The sequence below is a fragment of the Lissotriton helveticus genome, chromosome 10 (genome assembly GCF_964261635.1).
Source record: "Lissotriton helveticus chromosome 10, aLisHel1.1, whole genome shotgun sequence".
Lineage (NCBI taxonomy): Eukaryota > Metazoa > Chordata > Amphibia > Caudata > Salamandridae > Lissotriton > Lissotriton helveticus.
Window position 1 is genome coordinate 1,067,200,785 of NC_136071.1, and position 20,502 is coordinate 1,067,221,286.

Genomic DNA, 20,502 nt, shown 5'->3' on the forward strand with positions numbered 1-20,502 from the left:
AATTGGATCTTATGCCCTAGAAATTCCACTTGAAAGGTCGAATTTTTGTGTGAGCAAATCTAGCACTAGTAGCACATTTATTGACATTCCAGGGTGAGTTCACCTATTATCCTTTGAGTACATGCAAAATCTCACACGTTTGTTGGTATTCACCAAAATGTGTTAATACATTCTTATCCGATAAAGTGTGGGACTTTACTCTTCTCAGTGAATATGTTTCCTGTGCGGATATTGTGAAAGAACACCTCATATCTATACATTTTTCCTATAGAGAAAAAAGAAAAAAGTTTCCATTTATAACTGCAATTCTTGTACATGTCCACAGGCAGACTTGAACGCCTCTTACATTTTTGAATTTGGAAACAGTTACACATTGGAGTCCTCAAATACATACAACCTGTGTTACTTCCCACTAGTACTGATTTCTTTCATGCAAATTGTCCAGATCTCTGGAACCCATTAAGCAACACAAAAGAATATCCAAAACAGGTTTGCGAAAAGATAAACACCATCTTTTTTTCAGAAAATGACCATTGGTTGCGCACAGCAGTTCTTTGAAGAAATATTATGCTCAAAGATGAACAGTTCACTTCTGACACTACCCTAAAGTTCATTTCCGCATATCGGACTCATCTATAATTGATTCTCATTATGCGCTGATAGGTTATGTTGAAAATTAAACTTAACTTGTACAGTGGAGGAAATGTATGTGAATGTTATTTAGCAAAGGGATGCATGCGATGGCTATTACTGTTTATGTTTCACTCAGACAATTAGAAAGATCCCCCAATGTTAAAGTAAAATTACTCACATACTTGAAATGTTAGATTTGTAACCTATCTATCTGTGTTCTACAACCCACTCATTCTTGGCTAATCACTTTCAGGGTCTGATTTAGAGTTTGGCAGCATATTCCTACATCTCAAACGTCATTGCTATCCCATCAGCTTTAATTGAAGTGTATTATATCCTATGGCTATTATAATAAGGCAGACACCATATTAGTCATGTTTGTGACGGAGTAACCTATCCGCCAAACTCTAAATCAGGCCCTTATTCTACCTGTGCCCAGAAAATGTAAATGAGTAAAATGCGATAAAATTGTAAATATGTGGAATGCTATTTAATTGTTTAAATCTCTAATTGATCTTCACAACCTTTAAATCCTCGTCATTGTACATCTCACCATTGTTTCTCTGACAGGTATACACCATATCAAATGTACTTTTTATTCCTTTTTGAGAACCTCACCAAGGTAAAGATTTCAAATGATAATGGAAGTCGTTAAAACTTGGAACTATAACACTATAAATTTATGAGCAAATGAAATATTTTTTACACTTGAATATTTGCATGACTATCTCTCTGTGCCAGATTAATCTTTAGTGTTTCTGTCTGTGAAAGAAAGGTCTTTTTTACAAGTTTGGATATGCAAAGCGCTCCATATTTCTTTCTAGTACCTATATTTATGCTTAGTGGCAACACCAACATCACAGTTATCATTTCTGAATGATAAAGCTGCTGCATATCTCCATTAGCTTTCTAAAACGTTTCATTTGCAATGAGGTCAGTAGAGTGTTTTAAGCAGCTTTGTTAGTTCAGTGGTGCTTAGTGGTGGCTTTCTCTGTAATCTCACTCTTGTCAGCGGGTAATTCCCTGTCAGTGCAGAAGCTGCAGGAGAGGCATTCGTCAGACAATGAAGCATATTGTGTCGTGCATTCATTAGTAAGGTCCAGTCTGCTTTCTAAAAAAAAAAATACTGGAAAGTATTTCACCTTATTTGACCCTGTCAGTTGTGTGTGTGTCAAGAAGGATTATTTCACCTTTAAAATAAAATATGTGACATACAGAATCCAGGTTGTTTATTTATTAGTTGCTTTACACTGAATATGTAAGAAGCTTTCAACTGGGTGTGTGCCAGCTGGATATGTGTTTAATAAAATCAAAATAGCAAGCCGTCTCCATAAAGCACTTGAGTGGAGACCATGATTAGGACCACACACTTTCTGACAGGCACTTTTGTGTAATCCTGGTTGTGATCGCTTGGTGGGAAATCCTTCTATTAGCATATGTGTATTTATTTTAGTTCCATAGTTTGCATTGCATTTCAGGCGAGAGAAACCAATGACATATTGATGGATTTTCACTAATACATATCCTGAATGTGCCAAATAAAACCTTATAGTTTATCTGCCCCAACAGTGGTTAAATCCTGGCCTAACATATGGATTAGTACCGAACGTCCCATGAGTAAATCACAATTCTTCTAGTATTAAGCATTTTTCACTTGCCACTGCCAGACACATGCCTCTCTTACAGCAGCTAGACAAGTTATTAGTGCTGGACACAAAAGATTAAGAAAAGAAGAATGGAATCCTGAAGAGAGCAGAACGTCAAAAAATATAGTAAAGCAGACTTTGTACTTGCTTCAACGTCTCAGATGTATTTGTGCATTTGAAGCAGCATAGCCAAAATGAGTGCCTATAGAGAGAAACACTACAATACTAAATTAAAGCGCGTTAATTTTTTGGCTTTTCATAACTCATACAAGTTAGACCTAAAGGTTCCCCAACTTATAAACGTTTCTTCTGTCTAGCAGAGCAACAACATGGCGGATGTTTCTGTCTGCCAGTTTAGATTTGCAGCAGCATGTAACGCATGCATACGATAGTCAACATGTGGGATTCTCCCTGCTATATGTCAATTCTGTGGTGAGGCTGTACATCCTTAGAAAGAATAATTATCAATTCAAAGATAATACGAAACTTTTGGGAAGAATTATGGCAATGATACATAAAAAGCGAAAAAGGCTAATCTGTTAGGATTTAGCCTTACATTACAGCAATCTTTTAGTGCGAAAACCAGTGGTAACTCGCCCCTCTTTTGTTCTTAGTTAATGGTATGAACAGATATGCTGGATAATCTTTCTGGCGTGTGGCCTATCAAAAAATATGTCTTGCTAAAGAAACAGTAAGTGTTCTCTAGTCTTAAAACTGCAATCAGTATGTTGTTTTAAAAAAAAAGTAGCAGAACAGGGCAGGATTGAGCTGTTCCTTCTGTCGTGTCTTTGAGTAAAATGCACTGTTTCAGCGTTTACAAGGAACACTGGCAGTGTCTATGAGAGGTTCATCCAAAGGGTTCAATGACTACCTCTTCCCTCCTCAGCTTCTTATCATGATTACAAGGAAGGCAGTAAATTTCGATCCCTGCACAAAAAGTTGTTTGTGTAGGGGTCGGATTTCTTAAGCTTGTGAAAGTATAAAAAGCTTGTAGTTTTCCCCTGAAGGTCAATTCTAGTGAAATTGATAGCAGGGCAGTTCTTGTGCAAGGCAAATCATCTACAATCCAGTGCTTTAAATACTGACTTTGCATGTTGTACCTCATTTTTAAGTTAAAGACTTGAAGTGGATGCATTTACAATAATTATTTGGAAATTGTATTTACTGGGTGCTGCAAATACCTCACCTCTGTCTGGTCCACCTGTAATTAGAGCCCAAACTGTGCTCTGTTAGACCTGACATTCTTGGTGTGGTTTCCCCTGACGTTTTGCCTTCTGACCTCCTGTTTTGCTGACTTAATTTTTGCTGGCATTAGGATTCTGAGCACTTTACCACAGCTAACCAGTGCTAAAGTGCATATGCTCTGGACTCAAAACATGTTAACCATGGCTTATACACAACTGGAATATTTCATTTACTTATAAGTCCGTAGTAACATGCACTATATGTGCACAGAGCCAATTAACTAAATGCTACTAGTAGATCTGCAGTACTGATTGTGCCACCCACTCAGTAGCACATAACACTTGGCTCAGGCCCCCCATTGCATCCCCCTTGAGTAAAGTATTAAACTGCCCTTTGGCCTGGCAAAGCCAGGCCAAATAGTTAACCTATTTGTTAGGCCCAAACCTTCCTTTTCACTACATGTAAGCCTCCCCTAAGGTTGGCCCTATATAGCCCCATGTGCAGGGTGCAGTGTATTTAAAAGGTTGGACCTGTATACTTAAATGTTACATGTCCTGGTAGTGAAATACACTTCATTTGTTTTTTTACTACTGCAAGGCTTATCTCTCCCATAGGTTAACATTGTGATTGCCTTAAACATCTTTTAAGAGTAATTTCCAATTGGGAGCAGATAGAAATTTGGTGTCTCTGGGCTCACACTTGGTGAAGTCGGATTTTAAATTGTAAGTCTGAAAACACCACTTTTAGGATGTTGGCATTTTCATACTTTACCCATTCTGTGCCCCTGCAAGTCTTTAAATACACCTCCGAGTTAGGTGACTGCTGGACTTTTTGCATTCCCTCTAAACAATCACACAAGGGGAGCTTGGATGTGCCATATTGATGGTCGATCACCAGGCTGATGGACCTTCCTGAGGTAGAATGGGAGGGAGGAGCTGACACTTGCACCTGAATAGGACTGGGCCTTTCCCTACTCAAAGAGTCTAGAGCCAGGGCAGTAAAGGCAGGGACCTGGTGATCTTGAAAGGCCTTGTTGATGTTCCCCCCACTTCAAAGGCACATTTTGGTATAAGTACAGTACCCCTGACACCACCAAATCAGAACTTTGCTGGAACCAAGGACATTCTGCATGGAAGAAGAGCTTCTGTGCTGCAGAAGGGACTGCCACTTTGCTACCTGAATTTCTGTGTTGACCTGCTGCCTGCTGTGATGTAGGAGGGACTGGCACTTTGCTACCTGCTCTGCTGTTCTGGTCTGCTGCTTGCTGCTTCCTGCCTTGGAGCGAGAGGGACTGGACCTGTTCTCCAAATCCCTGAACCCAAGATTCTCCAAGGGCTTGCTGGCTTACCTCCTGTTTTCCGAAGTCTCAAGGACACAAAAGACTTCTTGCAACTCTTCTGGTGCTGCTGGACTCTGCAATCTGTGAGTCCTACACTTGTATGAGGTGCCCCCTCCAGTCCTATGCTTGAGAAGTGGTTTCTGCAGCTGTTTTCTTAAAAAATCGATGTAGTGGCCCCTTTGCACCAATTGGAACCAACACAGGTCCTCCGGGGCAGTGCTGCTTTGATGACGACATGGGTCCCGACTGCGAGGTGCAAGGGCAAAGCATCACCGATCCTTTGACATCATCTGCGAGGCACAACAACGATGCAGCATCAGTCCTGCAACACAGTTTGCGAGGTTCGACTCCTACGCATCGACCCAACTGCGTGGAAAAGACCAATGCATTGTGCTCTCGATGTCAACGCTTTGCTCCCTACAGGTATTTTTTCAGCGGACCCTGCATGGTTTCTGTACCTGGCCTGTCCTCCATTGCGGTTGGCCTGAACTTTTGATTTGAACCGGTCCCTCGCAACCTCAGGTAACCTTTTGACTGCTAGTGACTTTTAAACACTGGTTTAGCATGTAATATTTAAGAAATAATATTTTGACTTCTACTAATTGGATTTTTGTCATATTGGTATTGTGCTACTCAGATAAATATTTTCTATTTTTTAAACTAGTCTGGAGTCTTTTTGTGGCAATTTCACTGTTACTGTAATTAAAGTGTGCACACATCCTTTACACATTGCATCTTAATGTAAACCTGACTGCTATGTGCCAAACTACAGGAGGGTGAGCATATGTTAATTTAGGTTATATGACTTACCTTGACTAGCATTGTGGTTCCTGCTTGGACAAGGTGTATACTCTGCCAACCAGAAATTTCTAACATACCGACATACCCAGAGTGGCATGTAGTGGATGCTATTTCCAAGCTTTCAAACCTTGAAGAATAGAGGAGTGGGTGCATGTAAACACTAGTTCTCTTGGACGTCTTGAAGTTTTTCCTGAATCTGTACAATCTTTATGAATTTTATGGAGTTTGCAAAATTTTAAAAATGCAAGCAGTGGGGAAAACTTTTATCTTAAATAGGTCTGTTGTAGAAAATCTCAGGTAATTCCACCCTCTAACCAGGACAATTCTTGCAACAAAAATTTGTGAGAACAATTTATGTTCAAAAATGTTTTCTTTTATAGAAAGTGCATTGCATCAGGGAAATTGGACAAAGTTGGCAAACAAAGTAACGTCTTGGCAACTGTGTGAAGTTTGCCCATATTTTCAACCTGGAAGGAGAGGCTTGAAACTTTGCCCAGATGTGTATGAACCGGAACTTTACGTTGCGTGACACCCGTCTAGGATGTTCCAGGACCGTGGCCCACTCCTTCTCCGTCATCACTCTGGCCGTGTCTTAGACCCAAGTGTGCATGAGGGCCGTGGTCGGGATTGCAGCGTGCGTCCTGATGTCCCCCTCCCCCATGTAGTACAATAAGTGGACCAGCTCATGTTGCGGGGGTTGGAGTCGTTGCGGTGCCAATCTGTGCTGTATGTAATGCGTTATCATGGCGTGCAGTAAATACAACCAGGGAGGGCGCCGGTGACTCGCAAGAAGGTGTGGTGGTCAAGTAGGTTATCATCCCCGAAAAAGGCGCCCACTGTCGTTACGCTGGCTTCCTGCCAGGGGCGCAGCACTCTATCGGTAAGTCTACCCTGTGGCGTTGGAATGCCCAACAGAGGGATGTTTGCCGCGTATGCTACTGCTGTGGACGTATATGTTAGAGATTTCCGCCAGCACAGTAAGGCCGTGCGGAGGAGCGGATGGCAGTCCGCGGGGACACGGCTTCGCGGGAACAGCAAAGCGTGTAATTCATCCTGGCTCAGTCGGTCTGGCAAGTAATCTATTTCATAAAGATTCCACCCTGCTAACCAGTAGGAGAGCCATTGAAGCTGACTGGCAAAGTAATATCCTTTGAAGTCCGGGGCCCCCTGTCCTCCTACTCTAGTCCCCAGCTGTAGTTTCAGGAGACCTATCCGCCGTCTCCCCACTCCCCATATCAAGGTGATTAAGAGTGTATTGAGTGTGTCAAAAATCGACTGTGGTAGAATTACAGGGAGATTAACAAAATAATACAGGATGCAGGGTAGCATTACCATTTTGGAAATTGCAATCCTGCCCATAACGGACTAACGTAGCGTCGTCAAAAACCCTACAGAGTTGCGTAGACGGGTAGTAGCTCGTTTAATGTTCCCATCTATCTGGTCCTCTTGCTTCCTATATACCTGGATCCCCAGGTGCTTGAACGTGGATGGGACCACCGGGATAAGGTGGGCCCCAAAGGGAAGGAGGCCTGGGGTTGGTGCGTCCCGAAAAAAGAAGCCGATCGACTTGTCAGGGTTTATAGTCAGATTTTGGAAAAGGGGGGTGGTGATGGACAGAGTTTCTGAATGATGCAGAATACTCTTACCAAGTCAATAGATCATGGTTTTAATCCATCACCGTTTTTTAGCTCACTGCACCATCCCAGCTCAGAACCTGGCTATATGCAAATTAGTCTGTTCCTGTCCCAGTGCATGATGGGAACAGGGCAAACCAAACTACCAAGCCAATTCTTATACTGGGAAGGAAACAAGCTTCCGGGGACCGGTTTCTGGCATCACAGCCTTCTTCGGCCCGGCTTGCTTGAATCCTGATGGTGCAATGAGCAAGGGACTCACGTCTGAGTATACCCTCCCACACATAGTGTGGATAAAACCGATTTTGGAAAAGGGGGGTGGTGATGGACAGAGTTTCTGAATGATGCAGAATACTCTTACCAAGTCAATAGATCATGGTTTTAATCCATCACCGTTTTTTAGCTCACTGCACCATCCCAGCTCAGAACCTGGCTATATGCAAATTAGTCTGTTCCTGTCCCAGTGCATGATGGGAACAGGGCAAACCAAACTACCAAGCCAATTCTTATACTGGGAAGGAAACAAGCTTCCGGGGACCGGTTTCTGGCATCACAGCCTTCTTCGGCCCGGCTTGCTTGAATCCTGATGGTGCAATGAGCAAGGGACTCACGTCTGAGTATACCCTCCCACACATAGTGTGGATAAAACCGATTTTGGAAAAGGGGGGTGGTGATGGACAGAGTTTCTGAATGATGCAGAATACTCTTACCAAGTCAATAGATCATGGTTTTAATCCATCACCGTTTTTTAGCTCACTGCACCATCCCAGCTCAGAACCTGGCTATATGCAAATTAGTCTGTTCCTGTCCCAGTGCATGATGGGAACAGGGCAAACCAAACTACCAAGCCAATTCTTATACTGGGAAGGAAACAAGCTTCCGGGGACCGGTTTCTGGCATCACAGCCTTCTTCGGCCCGGCTTGCTTGAATCCTGATGGTGCAATGAGCAAGGGACTCACGTCTGAGTATACCCTCCCACACATAGTGTGGATAAAACCGATTTTGGAAAAGGGGGGTGGTGATGGACAGAGTTTCTGAATGATGCAGAATACTCTTACCAAGTCAATAGATCATGGTTTTAATCCATCACCGTTTTTTAGCTCATTGCACCAGGGTTTATAGTCAGGCCTGAGGCAGCAGCAAAGCTGGCGAAAATCTCGTAAATGGCCGTGTGATCCGCCTCCAAGTCCTGGAGGTACAATAATATATCGTCAGCATAGACCGACAGTAAGTTATGAGTGCCGTTGCTCGGGATACCTGTTTGCAACACCTTGGTTCTCAGCGCTATAGCTAGGGGCTCCAAGGCGAGGACGAATAAAAGTGGGGACAGGGGGCAGCCCTGTCTAGTGCCACGGTGAACCGTGTATTTGTCAGATATATGTCGCCCCGTATGCACCCGCGCCGAAGGTGCAGTATACAATAGCCTGATCCAAGCCAGGAGAGGGGCCGGGAACCCAAACTTCTCCAAGGCCGAAAACATTAATGACCAAGACAACGAATCAAACGCCTGCCTAAGATCCAACTCTATACAGCCTGCTCGAGGGAGGTCTTGCGGAGTGACCGCCATGAGTGCATGCTGACGGCGTGTATTCATGGAAGTGCTCCTACCCGGGAGAAATCAACATTGGTCTCTATGGATCAAGGTAGGTAGGTACGTCTGTATTCGTAATGCAATCGCTTTGCTAAGTATTTTGTATTCTGTAGAAAGCATCGACAGGGGGCGATAGTTAGATATATCCAGGCAGTCCCTTCCGGGCTTCGGCAGGGAGACAACCAGCGCCTCCATGGTAGAGTCGGGCAAGTGGCCCTCCTCCAGTGCCGTTCGGTATAACCGCTCCAGTACCGGCACTAGGATATCCGAGTAAGTCGCATAGAATTCCACCAGGAGCCCATCCATGCCAGGCGTCTCTTTACGGTTTAGGGACTTGATGGCTACACGTATCTCATGCTGTGTTATGGGTCCCTCAAGGCTCTTTCGAGCATCCACGGTCAAGGTTGGGAACAGAAGGTCGGCCAGGAAGTCGGGCAGACGTCCCAGGTCCTCTCGCGCAGGTTGAGCATATAATGCAGTCAGGTGATCTTAAAACGCCTTATTAATCTCAGTTTGTGTGTGAACCAGAACACCTGTTCCGGACCTTATTTGGGTTATCACTGGGATATCTGGGTGGTCTCGCGCCATCCGGGCCAGAAGCGCTCCTGACCTATCCGCCTCCGCGTGTTGTCTACTGAGATAATCTTTGTGGTCTATAATTCACAATGTTTCTAAAGTATCTGCATGTTCTATATTCTCTAGTTGTAACTCTTTCTTCTTCTGAGGATCTACCCCTGCCTCCTGTTCTAGCGTTTTCAACCTACTTTCTATAGCACAGAGCTTCTGGCGTATTTCTTGTCTGGCTCCCACTAATTGTCCTATCGCTGCGCCGCGCACCACTACCTTCATGGCGTCCCATACCACCAGGTTTGTGGAAGCTGAGTCTCAATTCTCAGCGAAATATTTACTCAGAGTTTATGACAACGAGGTCCTGAAGGGGCCATCCTCTAACAAGAGCGGGTCGAGGCGTCAGGTAGGGACCGGAGTCGGAACCCTGCCCCACCGGAGGCCGAACGTCAGGGGCCTATGATCAGAGAAGGTTTTTGCCAGATACTCTGGATTCTCTACTTTTGAAACCAATGCTTAGGAGCACAGGAACCTATCAATCCTGGTGTGGAGTACGTGTATATGCGAGTAGTAAGAGTATTCCTTTGTTTCTGGGTGAAGCGCTCTCCAGACATCCCGTAGGTTCCATCCCGCCGCCCACGTCTGGTAAAGCTCTGTCAGTCGGGACACTCCAGCTACCTGCAATGGGGGGTGCGACCTATCCCGATCCATGTCCATGATCATGTACCAGTCCCCCCCCAGGACCCAGGGGATGCCCGCCCAGTCCGCCAGCGCCAGGCTCACAGTCCCCAGGAATTTGTCTTGGTCAAAGTTCAGCGCGTAGATACAGCCAAGGACTATCAGTGTGCCATCCAGTGTGCCCTTCACTAGTATGAATCAGCCCTGCTCATCCACCTTCCTCTCCAATTCCGCAAATGGTGTACCATGTCTGATCCAGATCGTCGCCCCTTTGGAAAAGGCAGAGTAAGTTGTGGAAAAAATTGTGCCTCTCCATTTCTTCCTCATCTTAGTGGCTTCTGTAGCGGTGACTGATTCTTGGAGAAAGGCAATCTGCGTGTGGTGTCTAAGCAGGAAGGAGTGAATTCTATGCCTCTTCTGTACCGCCCCCAAGTCACGTTCATTCCAGGTCGTGAGTCTATATAGTCCTGCTACATCAGCCATTATCATACACGGATCTGCTCTGGAGTCGCCGGAGCTCCCTGACCTGAACTCTATGTACTAACCACCGGGAGACGTCCCACCCCCAACCCTCATCGTAGAACTGAACAATAACGGCGCAGCATAAAAACAAAGCTGGGCCCAACAATTAAACAAAGTTTAAACATTTTGAAAGTCCGGTGCATTCGCCTTTGGGGTTTGGTCTAGCACCGTTACAGTCCTTGCTCCCTCTTGTTGGGCTCTGCCGGCTCAACGGCAATCTGTCCTTAGGGGTAACGTTACCAATGAAAAAAGGAGAAAACAATGCAATCCGCCCATGACCTACATAAGCGGTGAGGCGTATTCCCACCCCGGTCATTCCAAGATAGACCCCCCCGCCCATCTGGCATATAAAAAATAAAACAAGGATCACAGGAGGAGAATTAGGGGGGGTGGGATGGGGTGGGGGGGAAATGAACACCAAAGGAGAAAGTCCCTGTTCCCATTTAACCTCGGGGGGGAAGACCCTCCCATGGCACCCACAGGAGCCCGTAGCTCAAACAGTGAGAAAAAGAGGGTAAACCAGGTCTTCCATTGCGATGTAGGAGCAAAACATGTATTTGTAAGTCCTGCGACACCCCGCCCACCCCCATCCACTCAAATAATCACACTGAAAGTAAGGGCAAGAGAGAAGAGATACAATACGGTTAGCAGGTAGATCCACCATTTTCGGCCCGGTCCTCCCTCACAAAGTTGTCCGTTACATCATCAGCAGTACGGGGGGTGATAGTGGGGAACAGAATCACGCTATGGTCCGAGTCCGAATGAACTGTGCTGTCCTCCGAGTCCGTCGTTATTTTCCTAGGGTCCTCTCTGAAGGTGCCTTCCAACGTCAAAGCGTCTAGTTGGTTTTCCTTCTGCTGTTCTCGCGGGGGTCCCCGCTGTCGCCCTCTGCGTCTCGGTTTGGGAGACCACGCCGGTCCCCTCATCTGCGTGTCTCCTGAGGCCTCGACAGCCGATATTTGGGTATGATCATGGCTCCCATTAATACCCATGACTTCCAGCCATTCCTCGACATCCGAGGGATTCTCGAAAAAGTGCTTCTTCCTCTCGTTTATGACTTTCAGGCGTGCAGGAAAGAGCAACGCATACTTCAGGTTGGCCTCTTTCAGTTTCCTTTTCACCTCCAGGTAGGACGAGCGCTGTTTTTGGACCGTGTTAGTGTAGTCCGGATAGAGGGAAATCCTGTGGTTGTCATATTGTATAAGGGATTTCTCCCGCGCCTTTTGTAGCAGGACATCTCTATCCCGATAATTCAGGATTCGCACTATGAGAGGGCTAGTAGGTAGACCCGGGCTGGGCTTACCAGTCGGGATCCTGTGCGCTTTCTCCACGCAGAAATATGGCGACAGGCCCTCCTCCGCGACATGGCCTCGGAACCATTGTTCCATAAAGTCCGCAGCATGAGCCCCTTCGCAACGTTCTGGAAGGCCTATCACGCAGACGTTATTGCGGCGGTTACGTCCTTCCGCATCCTCCACCCTGTCCATAAGAGAAGTGACCTGCCTTTGGAGCTGTTGTATGGAAGTGGAATGCTCCGCCACAGTCGGCGTAATCTCCTCTATGGCCATGCTTGGTCCTTGACTCTGCCGCCAATTTGCCGTGATCAGCTTTCAGCAAGGACAGATTCGTGGTCAGGGTGCCCATCTGCTGTTCCAGCACCACTCGAGAATCCTTTATTTCCTGCAATATGAGATCCAGTTTATCTAGTGGCTGCCCATCCGTCAGTTGTTGTGCATTGGTCGCCGCTGGCGCACTTTCCCCGTCAAAGGACGGCACGGTACGGGCTGTCGCTGGACCCCCCAAGCTCTCCCCCATCTTTACGCCTTTGCGGACCATGGTAGACAGTTCTCTCGGTCCTCTTGTGGCTTTGCCCATGTAGACCTCCGCAATGAGCCCTCTGGGGAAGGGGCAACAGCCAGCAGCTTCCGGTCCGACAGGGCCCGGTCGTGGGCGCGTCGCTCAACCGTCTGCGGGCCAACGAGCACGGGGGATTCCCCCCCCCCGGTCATCTGCGTCTCATCGGCGTGCGGCTCCTCTGGGGTGGGGGGCTGACAGTCCCTGCCCAGTGTTCAGTAGCACCCCACAATTATGAAGAAGGGGGGGAAGAGGCGGCACTATTTTGAGGGGGGGCTCTCTCGGCATCCCCTACTGCCCTCACTGGGCCGCCTCCGGCCTCCTCAGATGTGTGTCCCATTGGTGGGATATAGGGCCTGCAACTTCCAGGGTAGCCTCCTCTCCGTCCCGGTCCCTCCTATGAGTCGCCTAGAGGAACCGCGACGCAGCGCAGGTCAAGGGGGAAGGCCCCCTGCTTCCTTCCAGACCCGCGGGACCGGGAGTCAACGGCCCCGGGGGGAGGGAGAGAGAGGGACAGGCGGGCACTCTCCGGCCCGGGCAATGGGATGACCCCCACTCGTGTGCTGTCGGCAGTGTCCGGGTACGGCTCTTTGCCCACCGGGCGTCACCTCACAGATCACCGCCTAGCCGCCTCCTCCGTTGGATCTCCTCGTCTCCATGGCTCTCACCTCCAGGGCATGGTGCACGTCCGCCTCATCCGGTGTTCGTCCGTGTCCGGGGCCTCCCTCCGGGACCGCTGCCGCGGCTCAGGGGCAATCTCCAAAGTCTTCTTCGTCGGTTTCGGTTTCGGGCGGAGCGGTCCTGTTCCGCACTGTGGTCCCTGGCGTCAGCCTGCGCCCGCCCGCAGCAGGCCTCACCCAGGAGATCGAGATCTTGGGTATGTCCCTTCGATCACCGACCGGCGCCAGGGGTGTCACCGAGTGCTACTCGGATTCCGGCAGCGGTAGCATCGACGCTAGGAGCCCCAGGATATTTTTATCCAGATATTGCCCCTAACAGCGCCAGAGCTCTAGCAGGGCCCGTCCGCTCTCATGGCCTGCTAGCCACGCCCCCCTCAAACGCTCTTAAAGATGGTTTTGTTTACTGTTCCTTCAAGTTGAGTTTTCTCACAGAAATTAAACATTACACAAATATCTTCTGCAAAAAACACACAAATTGTTAACATATTTTTAAGTGCTGGAATGTGCAATGACCAGTGCAGTTCCAACACTGGGAGGTCCGGGTAATTACATCAGTTGGCCTATTGCTGTTTTGTGTTTTTCAAGTCTATCTTTTATTGTTGGTTACTGGTCGTTAAATTATTGGCACCCTTTCCCCTAGTACTAACTGATTTTTTGTTTATCCCTAGCATAAATGGTGAGGGTAAAGGTATGGAGAACTGTGGATAAGAAATATCCAGCCCTGATCCATCATTAACACGTGGATGTGTGTTGGGTTGCATGCATAGAGGCTCACGTTGGGTCTAATTCTTTCGGGCTATAATTATTACGTAGTTGCATCGCACTTTCACCAGACAACAGTGCAAGCACAATGCAACAACTAAGTGCTGTTTATCAAGCCATGCCAGGCCACCTTGCATGGCCCTGCATGGCTTTGGTTAAATCAGAACACAGCGCAAATTACTGTGTTGCTTTACTCTGCCACAGGGAGGTGTTCCATGGGTGGTGCATGGGTGTCCCACGCAACACCCTTTGATTTTGATGCATTCTGTGATTTACCCATAAGTGCTAGACTTGGGAATGCCCTAGAACTCAGCACATATAGAGGAGAATGCCTTAGGGGATTGTTAATGTGTATGAAGGTGTCCCATAGTGCAAGGATGCCTGTGTTGGCGCTGGGCAGTACATTGTGCACCAGCACTGAGAAAAGACAGGAATGTGCTGTATTACTATAAATACGATGCATTCCTGCGGTTTCCCTGTCAAGCACGAGCACATCAAAGCTGGCTGCACTGCATGAAATAATGATAAATATGCCCCAAAATGTTTAGGCCATTTTAGTTCACCCTAGGCGTGCAAAAGAAATCTGTGAGGGTGAGGTCACATTCAAGATTCAGAAAATGAAGAATAGCAGACAAGTACCTTAACAATTTCCGAAATGGAAATTCTGCCAGCGTGGGCTAATTCTTCTATTTGTACTTCTAGTGGCAAAGAGGGATTGTGAGGTTCTAGGCGAGTTCACCCACAAAAGTTGTTGAACACCCACAACTTATTAAAATTGTCAGTATGTGCAGGTACTTTCCTCTCCTGTAAATTTACTCCTGCCGAACTCCAAATTAAGTGTTTTAACACTTCGGTAAAAGTCAGGTACACCACCCGAAATGAGTGTAGATGTTGGGTAAGTGGCTGCTCCACCGACAACTATTCTTCTTTAGCAACACGTCCCACAACATAACTTTAACTGCAATGCTTTTTTGAATCTACATTCCGCATGCGGAATTATACGCATATAACAAAGACAGCTGCAGAACTACGTGTGCATTTGAGTAACCCCGTATATCTACGAGTTGCCACGATATACAGGAGCACTGCTGGATTTTTTCCCAAAATACCCAAAAAGTTTCTTACTGGTAAAGTAGGAGTGTGCCTAATAAACTTGTGACTTTCGTTTTAAACATTTGTGACGGACGAGTGCATGTGCATTTTACAATTGCTGTCAATTTCTAGTGCCATTGGTGTGTTCTGAGCATCACGTGCTTCTCATTTTCTGGCAGGCATGCAAGTAGTAAAATCGGATAATGTAAGCCGTGGTCTTGGAGCCTGGCATGTGTTTATAACCAGCAGGCTATGCAGCAGGGATTACAATGGCACCACGGGGTGATAAACTAACTTCAGCAGTAAGACGGATTTGGACACATTCCACATGGCAGGCCCTTTATAGAACTCCTGCAGTCCAAGTTTTTCTTTCTTAAACCTCTTAAGGCTCTTACTATCGGCTTGGATTCAGATGCCAAAAGGATTAGCTGCCAAGGCATGCCACCCAAAGCTTACCTTGCTGTGGCCGCTGGACCTCCACACTCAATTTATTTAACGAATCCGACTCCAGTTGCCCCAGAGCGATGTTGATAATATAAATTAGATGCCAAAATTGCAAAATAGCATTGCCATTCAAAGCTCCTGAATGTAGCCGGACATTGTTAATGTTACATTAACATATATTATTATCATTGTTATTCGTTTTTTTATTACTACTACTATTATTATTGCTACTGCTTCTACTATCATTATCATTATTTTTTATTAATATTTAGGTTTCTTTTAATGATATATACTAGTTTCTAAAATTGCAAAAAAAAATGCTCTGATTGTAAGCATGACCCAATTAATATTAATCATAATGTTAAGAATGCTACTCGTGTTAATAATGCTATTCTATGTCTCATCCTCTTACTACTACTAATAATACAAATAATAAAATAATAACTATAATACACCATGTTATTATAAATACCGTTTTTGTAATATTACTATAATATTACAGCGATGCAACAGTAAGGCTTCAGTAATATACTGTTCTTATTATATTATAATCAATAATATTATAGTTGTTATTTTTATTATTATTGCTGTTGTTATTTTTGTTATTGTTATTATAATATTTGTTATCATCATCATAGTCTTACTGATAATAATGCATCATTTCTCTGCAAGTATGGGCAATAACAGCTGCCAATTATCCTGCCCCAGTAATGGGACTGAGACCCATGCAAGGACTTAACAAGAGGGCAACGGATAATTAACTTGTGTTATTGCCCTGCAGGCAGTGAGCGCAGTAGCACCCCTTTCTCTCAACCACCCAAATAAAGGGGAGCTGCAGGAGCTGCCATTCACCTCATGGTTGGAGCTGTTTGTTCACCCAGCATTGGAGCAGAGAGGCAGTCGCTGCTCCAGCAGTGCTCTAAATCTTCACAAAGGGCACCAGGGAGGCTGGGGCTCGCAGGCCACTGAACACTCCATTCGTGTGACTGTAGCTGCTGTCATGTAGTTCCTATAAAACCTACATAAGATCTGCACGTTTAGGCAACATACACTTTATGATTGGTGTCAGACTGATTCTAGACACCCCCACCGGGTATGTTGGCCTGTGTACCAGATAGCTCAGAGTGCCACTAGAAACTCCTCTTATCAGGGAGTGAATAGCTCTTGGCAACTATCAAACATGACAACCCTGATCCCTCAGGACCGTGGAAACAGTGTACTACTTTTCGCTCAGTCACTCGTACTCACTCAGTCTCAGAGAGATAGACAGTATAAACGGTATCGACGTTTTTCAATAAGCATTTATTGAACAGTTGTTAATCTAGTGTAAAATAGGTGTGCTGAAACAACCATTAGACAGTAACAGATATAAATGATTAGAAGCACTAAGAAAGTAAAAGGAAGGTAGATTTCTACCATTTTGCTATAACCATGAATACAGGCAGGTATGTAAAGTACATGACAATAAAATGCGTACTCCTACAATGCTACCATAATTAGATGTACCTAAGTGTACCTAGCATGTATGTAGGCGTTAAGCCAAGAATCCCTCTAGGATAAAGTCAACCCCTTTACCTGAAGTGAGAGACTGTGGGACTCCGTCTTGGTCTCGGGGAGGACACCCCGCAAGGGGTGTTGGACCACTGCGAGCTGGAGTATCTGCATGCAGGAATCTCAGTGTTGCGCGTCAGTGTGTCGGCAGGGAAATCCTGATCTCTGTTTGTCTCAGCAAGATCTGATGTTTATATACCCAAAGGTCTCCCCGGGGGTACTGATAGAGCAAGATTTCGCATCGCGACTTGCTCGATTCATGAACCTCGAAACCGTTGTAACCTCGTAATGAATTGTACGTTTTACTAATATCTTTTATTTCCGATATATATGTACGATAGAGAAGCTTGCTTATGTGTTTTATTAATACGAATAACTTTTGTAATTCTAAAATGGCCGCTGCTTGACTTTCCTCTTCTGCGCATGCGTCAGTCACACTCACGTGACTTCGTGTAGAGATAGTTTTGGAGGGAAAGGGTGCGCATGCGTAATAAGCAATAAGATGGCTGTGCTTTGATAACGTGGTGAAGCCTTGTGCTGCTGCTCTTGTGACATTGTTCGTTGCACTTACCATTAATGCATAGTATATTTTTATAATGATGAAACCTGAAATATGAAATCATAACATGTAATACATTCATTCATTTCTATGTTTTAATTTGTTTTCGCTTACTTTTCATGTATCACGGGAAATGGGGGTCCGAATGGGTCGTGAGCCATTTTGAAGGTCCTTTCTGCGCATGCTCAAGATGCGAGGCCAAAGACAAACTTGGACCGTGGAACTCAGCCAGCTGGCAGCCACAGTCAAGATGCTCCTGAGAGAATTACCTCTGACCCAGGAGGATGGAGCCAATGTTCCTATGTTGTTACAAATGTATCATTTTTCATTGTATTCAGTGCGACTTCTCGTGGGAACCCCAATCTTGCTAGGCGGCACCTTAGGATGCAAATTAGGCCTTAGAATAGTCTGTTCTGATTGGTGTGTTAACCAAATCCTACCTTAGGACCAATCCACATTGGGGATTCTGACACTTTGCAACATTTGGGGGGTGGTACCCTGTCCCAAAACAGTATATCTAGCCTAGGTTTAGCTAGAGAAATTGTCCGACTTGTCTGAATAGCTGACCTGTCACTGACCCAACGCACTCAATAGGTGACTTGATACAGAGGTGCTGCGGAGCTCTCTGTCCGAAATCTGACCATAGACTCTGAAGGTTTTACTGAACCTTAAGTGCTGGCGGAGCACTTTGCTGGGGAATTCGCTGACCCAACGGGGTCCTGATCGATAGCTGCAGAGAGGGTGGAGCGCAGGCGTTGCTTCCGAACTGCGGGTGCTGGTCGTATCCTGGTGGTCCTGTCCTGATCCGAATCTGGGTTTCCTGTCCTATCCTGTGGTGTCCATTCTGCACCTGCTGTCCCACTGAGGGTTATCCTTCCTTGAGGGTTTTTTCTGTCCTTAACTGACCCGTGACCAGGGTTGGTTTTCACACCAGTCTAGGTAAATATCGCTCTGAGTTCTTAAACTGCACCTTTCTATTTTTCTGTCTTTGCTTTAATAAAGACATACCTTTGCACGTGAATAATTTTCCATGCTTTCTCCTGCAACTATTGCATTTCATAAAATCGTTTGCATTTTTATTTCATAGCGTGTTCCTATGTTACCCTACCTTTTAGAAATCATTTTCTGTTTTGCAGTTTGCAACTTCCTGTTAGGATCTTGGGGTTTTTTTCTCTCGTAAAACTGACTAAAGTAACTCAGATTTATAGCGTGTTCACTTTGCCCTTATCTTAGTTTTCCTCCCACTTAGCGGGTTCCCTGTCGCACTAGCATTCTTTTGATAAAACTGTACGACTGCCCTTTATTTGAATTTAAGATAAAACTTTAAAAACTTCCAGTTGTCCGTGGTCGTTTGATGAAAAGTAAAGTCATATGTTGAATAGTATATTATACTGCTTTTCCTTTTACAGCTAGCTCCCTGACCCATCGTTGTCATAGGTACCCATAACGGTGGATGGTAAGTTGGGTACACTGATATAAATCGAAAGGGAACTCACAATTATTGATAGTAGATTGTGTGGTCATCTGATCAATGTATATGATAAAATAAAGTATATGGGCCCGAAGCCAGAAGTGGCGAAATTATTGGTCGGGTGACCCGCGATCTCTAGCAGTAATTTTCTGGTAGCAGAGAGGATGGTTAGGGACTAGTTAAAGGATAGGTAGGACTAGTTAGTCTAGCTAAGTCAGATGCTACTATAAGAGTAGGCGCTTCAAGGGAAATTGATCACTCACTTGAAAATCGTTTACTTTGAAAAATTATGAAATGTTTTAAAATTGTTATTCTTCTTATCATACTGTTATATGTATTAATCCATTCGTACGTAAAACGTCTTTTATGTTGTTAGGAATCCCCGGGGAATTGAATAAGCGAGTGGTGAATAGAATCCATTCGCTTTGAGGTCACTGGCTTTTAAGGAAAGTTGGTGCAGGTTAGGCAGAACTGGAAGCACTAACTAGGGTTTTTTCTGGATGTATGATTGAATAAATGTTAGTAACGAGGTTCATTGGCAAAATTCCTACTGTGGCATAACCTAGTAAGGGTCACACCGGAAGAGTAGCAGGTTCATCGGAGCTTGAGTGAAAGCAAAGGGACTCGCGGGTGAAACGTTAGGCTTGGATATATCCCGGAAAAGTGGATGAGTCTAGGGAAGTAACAAGTGCCCCAATGCTAGTGTGAAGGGTAGGCGGAAGAGACCTACTCGTAGTGAGTGAAAAGTAAATGGAAGTAGTTTACTTGCAATAGAACAAATCTTCCCTATCTAGACACTTGAGCACAGTGGCGAATGTGTATTCGTTGTAAAATAACCAGGCACTAAGCACTTTAGAAAGAAAGAAAGTTTCCGTTACCTTGTGAAGGAGGGAGTCAGTCGCGAAGCTGCTCTGACGTCACCCTGTGCCGCGCTGAGATTGGTAGACGCAGCGGGCTGGTAGTGGAGCTGGAATTGTAAAGGAGGGGCGAGCGCCGGAGCGTGGGAACTGTCTCGCGAAAGGGCCGCGCACCCATTGGTCGAGATTATTTGAACTCGTGCATTTCATTGGTCACACGAAAATAAAAGACGCACTCGGATTGGAAGTGATTTGTAAACAAAGTCACTCGTAAAAATCGTATGTGGTATTCGTATAGACCGCATACCAGACCTGATCCACGGCATATGGGATTTGAGAACGATCAGTGGAAAGGAGTTAAAAACGATATTATGTACGGAACTAAGAGAAAAGTATCTCTTGTAAATAAGGTGAAGAATTATTTCAAAAAGGACAAGCCGATTAAAATTAGAGAAGGTGTTGTCATACCGCAACCCAACACTCCCGCATCTTTTATGATGTTCGATAAAGGGTACAACACATGTGTATGGTTGGAGAATTGGGTGAAATACACGAAAGATGAAGGAGTATTGGCTTTTCCGTTAGATGGAACATTTAACAGCAGAATTCTATTTAATTTGAGAACCCGAATGAAT